Raw genomic sequence first — 13,295 nt, forward strand, 5'->3', positions numbered from 1 at the left:
TAAATAAATAGATATTAATTTATTAATATTTTAATTTGATTTTTAAATGATATTTTATTATTTTATTATTATTCTATTTAGTATATATGCACCAACGTGAGAAGAAGGAAGGAAGGAAGAAAGTTTTCTTTTCTTTACAAATTGGTCATTCCTCCAAAAATTTACCATTTTCGCCTAGAAATCAAAAGAATTTCCATAGCTACCAAGAGAGAAAAATGTTAAGAAGACTATGGGGAGCTAGAATATCAAGTTATATTCAAGAAATAGAAGCTGGAGGAGAGAGAAAATCAAGTTAAAGATTGAAATCAATAGCACAAGCTAAGAACATCAAGATTTCAATATACTTTTGAGTTTGATATTATTGAAAAAAAGTATGAAATTAATGTTAATGTAGAGGTTCATTATATAAGGTTCTATATTCTTATTATGTTAGTAAAGGGAATAAAAGGAAGTGATGGAAAATATTGAAGAGAAAGGAAAGGAATGTGTTATAAATTTAGTTATCAACATTTTACACTAAAAGCAGTTTTAGACGACAACGATGGGTTATAAATGGTGGAAATCAAATTAGAGAATGAACAAATATGAAATTAAATCTTATTTAGTCTAGTTTCTCATAGAAGAAATGTGTAAGTAATGGAATTGTAAATCATGAGATATAATGAATTTTGTGAGACAAGGTCGAATGAATTTGGGTTAATCTGTTACGACTTGGAAAAATCATTAAAATTGTATAAAAATAATTATGGGTTATAATTTATATTTTTAAAATCCTTAATGAGTCTATTTTCAATAGAAATAAGCAGGGACATCATCCAAATTTTTTACAAAGAGATAATTAATTTTTAGTGAAGAGGGGCCAGAACTATCGAACAGTGAAATAGGGGAAACTTTAAAGAATAAACTGTACTTATTGGCTAAAAAAATTCTTAAAATTTTATGGTAAGAATAAATGTGAGTCTAGTTTCATAGAAAATTTACGGATCTCAATTCGGAGTTCTTTAGCTTAAGATATAATTTATTTAGTGATTATGATTCAAGTGAACAACTTGTTATGAGTAAACAAGTAAATAGTGGTATTATGTATATATCAAGGATGTGGAATGGAGTGGAGGACGAGGAAAAATATATGTTTATATTCAGCTAATATGAGTTTATTTTAAAATCGCTAATTTACATGTTTTAGGTTCAGGGACTAAATTGAATAAAAGTAAAATTTTTAGGGTAGTTTTGCAAAATGTCAAAAAGTGACTAAATTGCATGAAATAAATTTTTTATTATTTAAATTAATAAATTGAATGAAATATAAATTTAGATGAAGATTGGGTGGAAATTCAAGGAAAATAGAAAATTACCAAAATGTCATTGAATTTTGGTATTTTTGCAATTTAGCTTTGGTAAGTTCGTATGAACTATATTCAGTATAATTTTAATTAAAGAGAACGCTATTTGGTGATGAATATTATATAAATATGAATTTTATTATTGGAATTGAATTATTCTTGGTAATATGTATAATCATTAGATGCATTGAAATGATTATCGGAAGCTCGATTGGGTTGGAAACTTGTCGGATATATATCACACTATCCATTGGTTCTATCGGTAATTTTGAATGATTTGATTCTGGTTATAATGGCATGTATAAGTTAAATTGGCCAATGTTAGTTCATTAATGTTTTGATTTTGATTAGTTATAAATATGAATGCTTGATGAAATGAATTGTCTGTAAATTAATTTGTAAACTCCGGTAATGCTCTATAACCCTATTCTGGCGATGGATACGAGTTAGGGGTGTTACAGCTACAGTGAGTTACACGACCTAATGCGATGGCTGTGTGACCCTAAATTTCACAACAACAGTTTGTTACATGGTTGTGTGGTGCAACCCCACATGATCGTGTGACCCCTATTTTACCTTTTTACCTATCTTTTTTTGTAAAAGATTCAAAATGGTCCTAATTTGGTTTCGAGGCGGTTTAAGAGTTTTCGTAAGCTTGATTAAGACTCGGTTTTTGTTTGTAATTCATGTTAAACATAAGACATAACTTTTATTTATTGATTTATTGAATGTTATTGATGAATATGTATGAGATTGTTCTATTTACAGTTTTAGTATCCTGTACCTCGGGTCTGGCAACCAGACTGGGTAAGGGGTGTTACAAAATGTCTTTGTAATATTAAGTTATCACACCCCAAACTTAATTCATTGGTCATCCTGAGTAATGTTAACTTTCATTAGAAATCAAAGAGTCACTTTTGCAAAAATCCCTTCAAACGAAATCAATCTTTCCTATAGTCAAGGGTTTAGCAAAATTATGCTCAAAAATAGAAAATTTGAAAATATGCAACTTGAGTACATATAAGACAATTATTTTTAAATATTAATATGCTAACAAAAATATGTACTAAATACCTTCTCTTAACAAATGTGCGCTAAGTTTTTTCCAATCAAATTTTATTTCCCTCGATTAAACTAAGTAATAATCCTAAAGTTTTATGCCTTTATATATTGAACGCAGTAATTCGTCTCCATTAATGTAGTCGACATAGAAATCAAAATCAGTAGGTCTTTGATATGGTTGTAACGTGGCTAGGGTCAAGGTAGGAAAAATATAGATAATTTTTTAGGCTAAAAACTTAGACTCAGCTTACCTCAGATCTTCCAAATACAATTATCCTCAAGAAGACCAACTCTTTTGAGTTTGAGTACATATGCTCTCTGTACATCTTTTTTGAACAACTGGATTTTTTTAAGCAACCACTGTTACTTTCTTGAGCATACAACTCAACATTTTGAGCATTCCAGTACTTCTCTCTAACTCCCCCAAAATTAATCACAAAAATATTCTAGATGCACTAAGTCTAAGATTTGAGACAAGTAGAGATAAATTTAAAAGAAGAGATGACTTATTAATGTAAGGTTTAGAAGAAAATCAAGTCATATAGCTCAAAGTAGGATTTTAAGGGATAAATATTACTAGGGTTGTTTTGGAAGTCTCAAACAGTCCAAAAAAATTGCCTAAATAATTTTAAACTTTCATGCATGCTTATTTTTCTAGGAATTAAATTTTCATGGATTATCTTATACACAATTACTAAGTTCAATATTTTGTCATAATTAAACCAAAATAAAAATAATTGAATAATACAATTTTATACATACTAAAGCTAACATAAATAAAAATAATTTTTTAGCAATATTTTACTTAAACAGAACTTGATTGAAAGAATTAATTTTCGTAAATTATCCCCAATTTTTTTATTTTCGATCCCCCCACTAAAGAGGAAAAAATGTCCTCATTGTTTAAAACATAAAATAGAAGGGACAAAAATAAAAAAGTGAATGGACACTGTGCACCAAGTAAGATCCTAAGAAAAAAAGGTGAGTCAGTGCTTAAATACCAAGCCTTTCTTTGATAGATCCAACCCTAGACATGCACATATCCATTACCACACTTCTCATTTTTCGTGGATTTAAAAATTTAATGTGCAAATTTGCTCAATTTTGTTCATAATTGTAACTTAATATTTATTTTGCTAAAAATGTAAAATAGCAGTTAAGAATAAATGAAATAAACGACAATTGAAAATATAAAATAACGACATAGAAAAGTTAAGAGAACTCCTTCATTTTTATTTGAAATTGTCACAGACCAAAATGGTGTCAAGGGATCATTTTCGTACCAACAATAGTCATCTAGGAAGTAATCATACTCTTGCCCAACAATTTTGTCCAACATCTAATTAGGGAAAGAAAACCATAAATGATCTTTCCTGGTAGCCTTGTTTAACTTCCTGTAATTCATGCAATCTTCCAACCTGTGATTCGAATATCTAAAATAATCCATCTAATACCCTTCTTGTGTCTTTCCAAAACCACAAGTGACTCTTCTTCTTGATTCTTGGTGAACTCAACTGAAACATTGATAGATCTAGGATTAACTCATTCTTATGTATGTGAGACTTTAGTATCCAGTAAGACTTCGCCTTTAGAGTCTACTGAATTTGTGATTAGAGTATCAAACCCCTTAGGCAAGTGTGTTTTGGTAGATAAAGTGTGCAAGAACTGTCCGTTGATGATTCGAGATTTCTGCTTTCTGGCCAATCTCATGTTGTTGCCATTCGATGAATTCGATATAATTCTGGATATGGATTGGTTAACACTGCATGATGCTATTGTAAACTGCAAACAGAAGACGATTGATTTGAAATGTTAGAATAATGAGATTATCTGAATTGAATCAGATGATTTGAATGGTTTACCGATAATAATTTCTTCGATGTTAGCTCGAAAATATGTGAGAAAGGGTTGTGAAGCTTACTTTGCCTATGTACTCTACTCTAAAATGACCGAAAAGAAGATTGAATCAGTACTAGTTGTGTGTGAATACCCAGATGTGTTTCCTGAAGAGTTACTGGGTTTGCCACCAATCAGAGAAGTTGAATTTGGTATTGAGCTAGTGTCGGCAACAACACTGATATCGATAGCTTCGTACAGAATGGCACAGACCGAATTAAAAGAGTTGAAAGATCAGTTGCAAGAGTTGATAGATAGAGGTTTCACACGACTGAGTTATTCTCCCTGGGGTAAACCAGTTTTGTTTGTAAAAGAGAAAGACGAAACTATGAGAATGTGTATTGATTATAGACAGCTCAATAAAGTAACAATCAAGAATAAATATCCTCTACCACGAATAGATGATTTGTTTGATTAGCTGAAAGGGGCTACCGTGTTTTCTAAGATAGATTTGAGATCAGGTTATTATCAGCTGCAAGTTAAAGACTCAGATATGCTGAAAACTACTTTTCAAACGAGATACGAGCATTATGAGTTTCTAGTTATGCCTTTCGGACTAACGAATGCACCTGTTATTTTTATGGACCTAATGAATCAAATCTTTAGACCGTATTTGGATAGATTTGTTGTTGTGTTTATAGATGACATCTTGATCTATTCTTGTGATGAATCTAAGCATGCTGAACATTTGAGAATAGTGCTATAGACTTTGTGAGATAAACAACTATTTGCAAAGTTTAGTAAATGTGAGTTCTGGCTACCAGAAGTTAGTTTTCTGGGGCATATTGTGTCAGCATCAGGTATTCGAGTCGATCCGAGTAAGATTTCGGAAATATTGGATTGGAAGCCTTCAAAAAATGTATCCGAAGTCCGAAGCTTTTTGGGACTCGCCGATTATTACAGACGATTCGTAAAAGGTTTCTTAATGATTGCAATTCCGTTGACAAGTTCAGAAAGATGTTAAGTTCGAGTGGTTGGACAAGTGCCAGAAAAGTTTTGATCAGCTTAAAGCTTTTTTGACTGAAGCTCCAGTGTTAGTACAACCAGAATTGGGTAAAGAATTCGTAATCTATAGTGATGCATCGTTGAATGGTTTGGGCTGTGTTTTGATGCAAGAAGGCAAAGTCATTGCTTATGCCTCGAGACAATTAAAGCCACATGAAAAGAATTACCTGACGCCCGATTTGGAATTAGTAGCTATCATGTTCGCGTTGAAGATTTGGCATCACTATCTGTTCGGTGAGAAATGTCATGTTTATTCTGATCACAAGAGCTTAAAATATTTTATGACTCAGAAAGATCTAAATCTATGACAGCGAAGATGGTTGGAATTGTTAAAATATTACGAGCTAGTGATTGACTACCATCCGAGAAAGGCCAATGTTGTTGCTGATGCTTTAAATCGAAAAGCTTTGTTTGCTCTACATGCAATGAATACTCAGTTAGCTCTATCTGATGACGGCTCGATTATAGCTGAGTTGAAAGCAAGATCGTTATTTATGTAGCAGATTTGCGAAGCTCAGAAAGTTGTTAATGGATTGTTACCAAAACGAGCTCAATGTGATTTGAATTCTGATTTAGAGTTTCGAGTTGATGCTAATGATTGTTTAAAATTCAGAGGCCAAATATGTGTACCGAGAATTCAGAGTTGATTTAGATGATTTTAAATCAAGCTCATAGTAGTCGTTTGTCTGTTCATCCGAGAAGCACGAAAATGTATAACGATCTGAAACAGCTTTACTGGTGGTCTAGTATGAAACGTGACATCTCAGAGTTCGTTTCTAAATGTTTGATTTGTCAGCAAGTTAAAGCTGAGCATCAGATACCGTCTGGTTTATTGCAGCCGATTATGATTACCGGTCTGAGTTATAGTTGATAGATTGACGAAATCAGCTCATTTCATTCCAATACGAACAAACTATTCTCTTGATAAGTTAGTTGAGTTGTATATTTCCGAGGTTGTGAGATTACATGTGCTTCACACTCAGTGTATCGGCCTGTGCTGCCAAAGTTTGTAAATAATTGGCTACCTCCCGAATCTGAGACACGATCTCTCCCATAATGTGATCTCTGTTTCTAACTTGATTCTGACAAAAGTGAAGCTATTCTTTCTGACGCTTTTCATTTGCTTCAAGGAATTCAATTCGGATTTCACAGTTTTGTAGTGCTGTCTCTAAGTCTTCTACTCTTCTCTTCATTTCGTCAATCTTGCTTAAGCTCGCTCTTAGCTGCACCGTGGTATTACGATTTCGATAATGATGAAGAGATTTTTCAAGTTCAGCCATTCTAGCTTTTAGCTCACCCTTTTCACTTCGACTCTCTGACAAACTCTTCGCTAAAGCCTCATTTCGCATTTGAGCCTCCTGGAATTTCCTTTCCCACCTATCGGCATTAATCTTTTCCTCTCGAATCTCTTAACGCCACTGTTCTGAAGTTTTCTCCAACCTAGCAGCTCTCATTGATAAATGTAACTTCTTATAAATTGTTTTCAAACTGTCTAAATCCTCCTCGGCCTTATTCTTCCTTTTTCTCTATTTCTCAGTCTCTAACCTTTGAACATCAATATCTAATCTCAAGTGCATTTTTTCCTCCTCCAACTGTTCTATCTTCTTTCCCAGCTCTGAATTTCTCTTTTCAAAATCTTGTTTTATGATTTCTATCTCAGATGGGACCACTTGCAGATATTCCTCCATCGATCGAACACCTTCCTGACTTGGTCCAGGGATATTGTCATTGATCCTTTTACTCTACCACCCACTATATTCGAGGGTCACCATTGGTCTTACAACAAATCTCTTCATTCGGTCAATTTGTTTCCAAGCATTGGTCATCTCTCGAATCTTCTTCTTATAACTATCGTCTTTATATGAAAACTCGCACTGAGCTAGTCCTTGGAATGTTGGCACGAACTGTCTTGACCTATACTATTTTAGTACCAGCAACGGCGCATAGACAATAGCTCCCCAAATCCCAAGTAAAGGGACCCAGTCGAAGTCCCCACATCGATACAAGATCTCATTGTGCACCATCCAAGGAGCTTTCCATTCAACATCTTCATCTTTGAGACTTTGAACGATCGCCATCCATCTTTCCTTGGTAATGTCGTCACGTCTCGGTGTCATCGCTAATTCTTTCAATGGAGAATAATTCTCGAAAAATACTCGATAGGAAACATTATCCACTTTCCAGAAGTGACTGTGGAACCACACTAACAAGAGCTGTGCACATCCAATGAATCTTCCCTCACCCGCTCTTCGACACGTAGTTAAAGATCTAAATGTCTCGGCCAAAATTGCTGAGACAGGTGTGACCCTCCTGTCTAGTCGATCAAACAAATCTGTAACTGCTTCATCTATGTTCCCCAGCGCTCTAGGAAAAATCATTAGCCCATAAATGCTCAAAGCAAAAACATCGACTTTTTTCTTCGTATCAAGGTGCACTAAAATCAAATTACGCAGACTTTTCCAATGAATACATTTGCTTTCTCCTTTTTGTTTGATCTGCGCTGGGACTTATTGCTCACTCATTCCTAAGGTATTCATTAACTTTTTTACAAAAGTCAGGACGTTGATGGCTTTAGAATAGACTTTATCTGTTTAAATCCTTGGGAAACGTAGCAAAATTGTATATTCCTTTATAGTAGGCACCAAGTCTACCTCCCCAAAAGTGAAGTAGCTATAAGTGGATTCCAAAATTGGGCCAGAGCTCGAAACAAATGCTCGTCCACCTTAATATCAAACAAATAGGGCAAATCACCATAATTATAGTACAATAACTATTTGACTTCATCATTCCACTGGACCCATGTTTCTTTCAACTGCTGGAGATTGTTCTGAGTTCACTGATATAAGTGAAGTCCCATAATTCTGATGTGTACCCCTCCGTCAAGCTATCACCTTTCTCAAGTTGCATTTTTTCTGACCACACTCGGACTACGACATTATCTACCATTTTATCAAGAAATTCATTCTCCATGGCAAGCTCTCTACTTAGTAATCGAACGCGAATCGACACCTTTTATGATGAAAATTTCATGCAAACATGATTAAAACAAAATAAGTCAGTACATTTAAGACAAAAATTTAGAGTAATCAAGAAATCATAAACAAAATATCTACTTGGTCAACCAGTAAGGGTATGGAGTAATTCTACCTCGGGTAGGCTCTTAGGGCTCACTATATGTGGTTCGGTTCTAAAGAAAGGGTACCTGAACTAGCAGATTTCCCGATCCTTACCCATTATAGGCTCATATGGATCGGGTTCAGTTTAAGGGAATACATTTCCCTATGGCTGCACAGAGATGAAAATCTCACGAAGACATAGGTACAGATGTATCCCGAAAGCGATCCACTATCCTGCATGGAGGTGAAAACCTCACAAAGGACTAGTTTCTCACCCCCACTTAGAAGGGTATAACCAAACGGTTATGCAGTGCAAAATGCAGTGATTTAAAAAAAAACAATCAAACCAATAAAGCAAACATACCACAATAATGCAGACCATAAAAATGCAATAAGAGGATTGTAATTTTAAATCGAATTTACAATTTTTGACAAAAAGACAAAAATTAATCGATTTGTGGCCTGACTCTCAAAACCTGTCCCCAGCGGAGTCGCCAAGCTGTCGAAACCATTATTTTTTGAAAAAAAAGGATCGACTTAAATTTAAAAAAACAAAAATGGAGTCACCACCAATCCTTTTTATTTAGATGTGATCAGATCACCTCATAATTAAATCATTTTAATAAAAATTTAATTTTACTAAAACAATAATTTTTGGTCTTATAAAATCCATAAAACGGGTTTGGAAGTTGGTTACACACAAGGAAGGGTTAGCGCCCTCGACACGCCTAAAATTGGTACCTTGTTGATTAATTAGTGTCTTAAGACCCTCTCATTTTGGAGAGAGAAAATGTCGCACCCGATGGGTTAGGGCATGATATTTTACATCCTCAAAAATGGGCTTGTCCTTTAAAAAACTCATGCAATGAAATTTAAAACGATATTCAATTGTTTAAGTCAGATGAATAAATCGAAGCCCAATACGTTAGGGCACAATTTCTCAAAATCCCACACATTGAATATTCTTTTTATTTATGTGTTTTGATTAAAGAATATTCTCGATTATTTAGATTCAACGAGGAAGATTGGAATCCAGTAAGTTAGGACACAATCTTCTTGAGGACCCCAAATTCCGAGTATTGCGTTATTTTGGAAAACTTTTGAATAAAAATGCTTTCGATACTTAAATGGTGGTGGACGTAACCTTTTAAACGAATAAAACACAATAAAATGATGATATACAACGAAAAGTAATAATTTACAAACAAAACGTATACTAACAACAACAAATAATCAATGAACTAAGAAATTAAATATACACAATAACGATAATCATATAAAATATTATCTAGATATTTATATTGACATCAAGATGAGATGAGTAATGGGAAAATCTGAAATAATACAAAACAATATCAAGCAAACAATACAAAAGAAAGTTTTTTTCAATGATATAAAGGAAATTTAAAGAATAGAAACTAATTTTTTAAAAAAACTAGTATACAAATTAATTCAAAATAAAACAATATTTATATATAGAACAAATTTAAATAAATTATCTATAAAATATTTAAAGTTACACATACATTATTCGACTCATATTGTGTAAATATAAAACCTAAGATATATATATATATATGTAAAGTTGTTTAAAAAACATGATATATATATTATAGAAAAGTATAGAATAAATAATAATAATTCTAGAAAGAGAAAAAATAATATATAACTTGAAATTGATAATATGTAGATGAAATTAAATATAAAACTATAATTAAAACTAGTAATACGTATAAATATATATATAAACAATATAGTAAAATGATATTTACAATTTGAAATAAATAAAATAATTACGATAAATATACATAATTGATTTTTTTTAAAATGAAAATAAATACATAAATAAAAGTATGTATTATAATTTCAAAAGAAATTATATAAGTAAATGAAGTCTAAAAAACAATTAAGTTGCAAGATTTTGTAAAGTTTTAAGCATAAATAAAAATTGAAAATAAAATTCAAAGAAAATGTCAATAATAGATGCGCAAAAAATGTTGAGGGACCAATAGGGAAATTAACCCAGGCTTCTTAAAAGCTGCGCTTAAAGGGACTAGAACAAAAGAATCCAAAACAAACTGGGAAAAAATTATAAAATAAAGAAATTGAAACCGAGCTTAAATGGTACCGTTTTATCATCTTCATAAAACTCAAAAACAAAACCCTAAACATGCATTTGACTATTTTAAAACAGATTAACAAAGCCCTATTCTCCTTCGCTGTTCGACGCCTCGCTGTTTTCGATCCCTAAAATCCTTGTCCAAGCTCTGATTACGACCAAGCGGACAGAGATTCAATCGACACCAGCCTAAAGGTAAATCCGTCACCTCTTCTTTATTTCTCTTTTACAAACAGCAAGTATAACAAACAAATATTGAAGAAACAGAAAAGAAAAAAAATGAGATTTCAAATCACCTTTTTTGTCTCTGTAAAAAAAATTACAAAGGTCTTCCCTTTCGTTATACAAAATATCTAAAATAAATAAAAAATACAATATATGTTTTTTTTGTGCTGTTTTTCGTCCTATTTGCAGGTACGGAGGCCAGCTAGAGGTGTACAGAAGCGGTGGCGCAGCACGCTCTTGGCTGAGGCGACTGGAGGAGTACGATGGCTGGGTCTGCTGTGTAGTTTTAGGGTTTCTGTTTCAGTTTTGTCATTGGGTTTTGTTATTGGGCTTGGGATTGTGTCTGGGTAGTTCAGGTTAAAAACGATTTGGGCCATGTTGGGCCTATCTATTTAGACTATAGACTATTTAAATTTGGTTTTAATATTTGTTTTAATATTTGGTTTGGGCCCTGGGCAATATGGGCTATTATATACAGCATGATATTAGAGTTGTGTGAAATTTTCATAAATAAATTTTATCGTTTAAGTGTTTAATTCGGTAAAAAGAACTAAATCACGTAAAACTTAAAATTTGTGTTCTATAAGCTAAAGGTATCAAATAGCTATAAAACTTAAAATTGAAGGTCCTTATGTTGTAAATATCCCATTTCTGAGATAGTGGATAATAGTGGAGTGGCAATTGGTGTTATTATTAATGTTTTTAAAGGGTAAATAGGTAATTAAGTTAATAATAAATAAAACAAAGCTAAATATCATCATCTTCCATCCATTTTACAACCGAAAATAGGGCTTAAAACAGCCATTGCAGAGCTTGAAATTCGGCCATGGTCTTTCTGCTCAAATAGGTACGATTTTAACTCTGTTTTTAATGATTTCTACGTTTTTGAGATCGTTGCTTCGTATTCTAGCTAGCCCATGCCTTAATTTTTGGATTGGTTGATGAATTTGTGAGTTTCCATTGATGATAGCTTGATGTTTTTGTTGTTTGATGATGAAAAATAAATATTTGATGTTAGATTATCATGTGTTACTAAGTAATTTTTGATAAAAATGCTTATTAAGGATTAAAATGTGAAATTTGTAAATTGAGGGGTTTAAATGTGAAATAAATGGAATTAATGGGCTAATAGGGGCCTAAGCAATATTCGGCCAAACATGGGTTAAATGAAATTTTGAGTATTTTGTGTTGTTTTGAAATAGGGACTAAATTGTGAAAATGTGAAATGTTAGAGGCTAAAGTGCAAAATGCCCATTTATGTGTTGTTGGATGAAATTGAATGAATATGTCTTTAAATAAGTTAAATTTAAATTGATTTAGATCAAGAAAGAAAGAAATCGGAGTTAGATCCGGGAAAGTCGAAAGTTGTCGAATAGTCGTTTCGATCCATTCGTTTCTGAACGAGGTAAGTTCATAAGTAATTAAATGTTTTTGAATTCAAATGTATATATATTATATGTAGCTGAATTTAAATTTTATGTATTGATATATATATTGCCGAATTGATTTGAGCATTGGATGACTAGTTTCAAGCATGAATTGATTTAATCACGAAGTCGAAAGCCTCGAACGAACCCTAGGAAATGTATATGATACTGATGTCATGACATAAGGACTTCCGATATGTGATTTCATGTAAGACCATATCTAGGACATTGGCATCGAAGTGAGAGAACGTGTAAGACCATGTCTGGGACAGTGGCATCGAAATGTGTTAAGATGTAAGACCATATCCGGAATATGGCATTGTACGAGATTTATATGATTTTTGTGTATCCTTAACAATTCCGAATGGTTCATCGGGCATTGAAAAAATGAGACCAAAGATGAAATTGAGCTAAATGGTTCAGGTATGTGAGAAGTTTATATATTCATGAAAGATCAAGGTAAGTGTAATATTTAATGTGGTAATATGTAATTATATAAGTAAGATGATTTTATATTTGAATTGAACTATTAATGTTCTTGTGATAATTAAATTGCTTATGACTTACTAAGCTTTCAAAGCATACTTTGTATGTCTTTTCATTATTTTATAGATTTTGAAAGCTAGTTTCAAGCTCGGGGATCGTCAAGGATCATCGTCACACTATCGATTGTTATTTTGGTACTTTAAGAGTTTGTACTTTTGACGTATGGCGTGTATAGGCTAGTTTCGATATGGTTCATTTTGATCTGTATATATGTGGCCATGCGAAAATGGCTTGATAATGATGCTAATGTTTGTGTATACTCAGTCATGGTATAAGCTCATTTTGGGAAGTATGTTTCATGGTATATATGTATGGTGTATTGGTTATATGTTTTGGTTGAGTAACGATTTAGTTGATAGATGTGTTTTTACTATAATGCATATGTTCCCTTAAGCTAAGTTATGTATAAGTGATTGCTTGCATATTGATTGTTTAGGTACGGTTTGTGATGGCAAAATACGAATATGTTTCTTAATTTATTGGATGGTTATCTAGGTATGGACATAAATGGTATATTGCGCATGAATTAGTAAAGTACAAGATCATATTTAATCGT

The sequence above is a fragment of the Gossypium raimondii genome, chromosome 8 (genome assembly GCF_025698545.1).
Source record: "Gossypium raimondii isolate GPD5lz chromosome 8, ASM2569854v1, whole genome shotgun sequence".
Taxonomy (NCBI): domain Eukaryota; kingdom Viridiplantae; phylum Streptophyta; class Magnoliopsida; order Malvales; family Malvaceae; genus Gossypium; species Gossypium raimondii.